The sequence below is a fragment of the Magallana gigas genome, chromosome 5 (assembly GCF_963853765.1).
Source record: "Magallana gigas chromosome 5, xbMagGiga1.1, whole genome shotgun sequence".
In the NCBI taxonomy this organism is placed as follows: Eukaryota; Metazoa; Mollusca; class Bivalvia; order Ostreida; family Ostreidae; genus Magallana; species Magallana gigas.
Window position 1 is genome coordinate 38,935,754 of NC_088857.1, and position 3,953 is coordinate 38,939,706.

Genomic DNA, 3,953 nt, shown 5'->3' on the forward strand with positions numbered 1-3,953 from the left:
TATTTTCTTCAAATTTATTACAATTTAGGCCGGTAACCAAGCATTCATCTGCTAATTAGTCATGCCGCAGATAAAATTCTTCATCCCATGGTTAATCATTTCTCAATAACTCGCCTCACGTCTTCAGTGGTTTTCCCCTCTAATTAGCTTGCTTTAGAGTTTCCTTCCATTTCTCCCAAAGATTCTGCACCTGATCGTAAATAAGCAACTAATTAGAAACGAGTAAAGGCGAACCTTGGATTAAAGTAGGTTAATCTTTATAAAACCACGAGTTATTGTGATAACTACCTCGCAAAGATAGAATTATGTAACACTTTTTTCTTATCGGTCGCGTTTAAATTATTTGAGACTTTCAAACTATGCCATGTGACTATTACGTTATGCTTTAGTACGTCACACCGGTTTTAAATTTACCAAGTCATATCACTCTTCATGTTGATGGCAATGAAAAAATATGTGCCCGAAAACTAATTTGAATTAACAAACAAGACACCATGCAGCAAATGACTCAATGAAGTTAGATTTTTGACTTGAGCAATTAAATAGAGTTGGACTGCAGTTCGAAATGTATTTCAACGGTTCCATACGTTACACAAATACAATACCAACGAAAAATGTTCCATAATTATTAAACCAGAAGTTCAAGTTCTTTATTTCCGTACGAAAACCATCTCATAGGTTTACATTTAATACTGTGAAATCATTAAAATTCGTGGATTGGTTAACTTTTACAGGTTCGTGGGGACGTAATTTCGTGTACTCTTTTATACCAACATTAGGACATATGATTCTATAACACTAATTTATTAATTCGTGGAGGATGTTAATTCGTGGATGAGAAGTAACAGCGAATTGCACGAAAATTGAGCCACCACGAATTCTAATGATTACACAGTACGTATTTTTATCATAACATAGGTAAACATAGGTTCATACGTCATACACTGACAAAAGATAGCATATTAATTATAGTTATATTTTTAAACCAAAAGAGCGCCATTAGTTGTAAAAAACGACACAATTGAAATCGTAAAAATCTACACCGTATTTACACCTGCATTGTTTCCGGAATAACTATGACGTGAACATTTATTTTTTTTTTAAAATCTTTTCGCAACCAGACAGCCAGCCTTGTTCATATCAAAGTAGGAGAGTACATATTTGATATATTTTACTGGTTTTGGTAGGATGCGCCTACAAATCATCTTTGGATAATGGAGTTTGCAATTTCACCCAACTCTGGCTACGTACCGGGCGAACCAAACTGTTTTGAATTCCACCATTTGAAGAAAAAAGAAAGGATTAGTTTTGTGCTCAAGGGTCTTGTAAGAATTGAAGAAATGCCACCAACTACATATGTTATGCAACTCTGTCAGCTTAATCTGCGTAATGATGCGTTTTCAGGAACGCCTCTTTGAAATGCTGGGTTCGATATTTGTACGCGACAATGCAATCCATCAAATACTCTCTTTAATAATCTAATATTCCATTAATACCGAGCACGATGGAATTTCAGTAGAACATCCGAGATAAATTTGTCTAGCAAAATAATTTGTAATTTTGCTAACTGTATCTTTTTATATTAAAAGCTAGGTCCAATTCAGCGTTCTTTCGTTTCGCCATCAATTGCATCTGATGGGCATTAGAACAACTTTGGTATTTACATCTGATTTACTTTGTTACAAAGTTTCTTTTCTTGGTAAGAATGCCCTCTACTTTTGTGTAATCATAAGCTTTTCGTAATATTTACATTTGTGAGTATAATTTTTGTGGGTTTTTTTTTTATCACACAGTTTTTAAGAAAATCGTCGATATTTTAATATTTTTTTTGTTCGTTTTTTTTTTTCATTGATAACATTTCATTTCGTGGATCCGCTCAAATGCGGGGTCATCGAAATTTGATGCGTTTAAAATATTTATGAAACCACTTGTATAACTAATTGTTAGTCCCCTACCGGTTTCACTGGAGGGGATTATAGCTTTCCTCTGCGTCCGTCAGTCCGTCCGTCTGTCTGTCCCACTTCAGGTTTCCACACTTTTTTCTTTATGCGTTTGAGGAATAATATGAAGTTTGCTGAACAGCTTCAAAATGTCAAACTTCAGATCAAGTTTACACCTTTGTAGCGTCCAGTTGACATATTTTCGAGAAAAATATTTTTTTTTATATTCCAATCTTTTAATGTTCGGGTTCGTTATCGGGTTCGGTGTGTATTGAATAAACGAGAAATGTATGTGGTCAGTAATAATAATATCGTGCATTACTTGTACCATTCCTTTTATTGTTTCTAACAAACAAATAAGTTCTGTAAAATAGTGTCAAGCATTGTGTTGTAGTAAATTTAATCGACAGGGTTTTTTGTATTTTTACAATCGGGTTCGTTATCGGATTGGTCTGTTGATTCGGGGTACAGGAGATCTTCTGCATTACAGTGCATTGTTTACACAAATTTCTACCAGCAAATACTTAATGGACTTGGCGAAATAACAGGAAATAAAATAAAGAGTATTATTTTACCTATTTTTTATTTAATTTCTATATCAACTATGTAGTTTGAATTTCCTCTGTTCTTTTATCTCTGATTAAAGCATAACATCTCGTTTATAATAGTTTTGAATAGATGTATGCTTCGAAGCATAGAATAATACAAACGGTAGGGGACGTACATTGCTTATGCAATGCTCTCAGAATGCTTGTTTGCATTAGTTCGAAACTTTATCCCCACTTAACCCCAAGTAATATAATTTACTTATTAACATTCACTATTTCTTTTGTTCATAAACATTTTTATACATTTTACAAGGCTTACATTGTCCACGTCATTCTTGGTGATGTATCCAACACGTTTTTCTTTTTATTTGGTTTGATAAATGGGTTTGTTAACCCTGAGGCAATTTTTAGTCCCCTACCGGTTTCACCGGTGGGGACTATAGCTTTCATCTGCCTCCGTCTGTCCGTCCGTCCGTCCGTCCGTCTGTCTGTCCCACTTCAGTTTTCCACACTTTTTTTCTTTATGCATTTGAGGAATAATATGAAACTTGCTGAACAGCTTCAAAATGTCAAACTACAGATCAAGTTTACACCTTTGTAGCGTCTGATTGACATATTTTCGAGAAAATTTATTTTTTATATTCCAAATTTTTAATGTTCGGGTTCGTTATCGGGTTCGGTGTGTATTGAATAAACGAGGCCAGTATGTGGTCAGTAATAATATCGTGGGTTACTTGTACCATTCCTTTTATCATTTCTAACAAACAAATAAATTCTGTAAAATAGTGTCAAGCATTGTGTTGTAAATTTAATCGATAGGGTTTTTTTTTTGTATTATTACAATCGGGTTCGTTGTCGGGTTGGGCTGTTTAACTGTTTGGTTTGATTCGGGGTACAGAAGACGGTAAGAAATGATATTGTACATAACAGTGCATTGTTTTCACAAACTTTTACCAGCGAATACAGAATAGACTTGGCGAAATTACAGGAGATGAAATAAAGAGTATTATTTTACCTATTTCGTATTTAATTTCTATATCAACTATATAGTTTTAATTTCTTCTGTTCTGTTACCTCTGAATAAAGCATGACATCTCGTTTACAGTAGGGTCAATAGCTCTGAAATAGTTGTGTGCTTGGAAGCTTTCACAGAATAATACAAACCGGTAGGGGACGTGTATTGCTTATGCAATACTCTCAGAATGCTTGTTCATCTGGCTACTCGCTATCCACTGTTAAAATCGATCAAAAAATGTCTAATATTTAAAAGGGTTTCATAAAATGGTCCCTTGGGACCAACGCCCTCGAGTAATGGCTCTTACAAAAAGATGAACAAAATGACTAAACTATCCCTCACTCGCAAGCTAAATAAAATTGATTGTTATATCCGGTTAGTTTTGTTGATTTCTACAACCCACCTAGATTATAATTCAAAACAGTTTCCTCATACAAGAAGTCATTATGA

The 3,953-nt window shown here is 34.2% G+C and overlaps 1 long non-coding RNA gene across 1 annotated transcript; it reads right to left on the bottom strand.

Moving 5' to 3' along the window:
- LOC136275368 (uncharacterized) lies at positions 1 to 3,182 on the bottom strand. Its single transcript, XR_010713927.1, has 2 exons — positions 2,808 to 3,182; positions 1 to 190 (listed from the first exon to the last, which is right to left on the bottom strand). It is a non-coding gene; the product is annotated as an uncharacterized lncRNA (long non-coding RNA).
- Between the last annotated feature and the right edge of the window lie 771 nt (positions 3,183 to 3,953).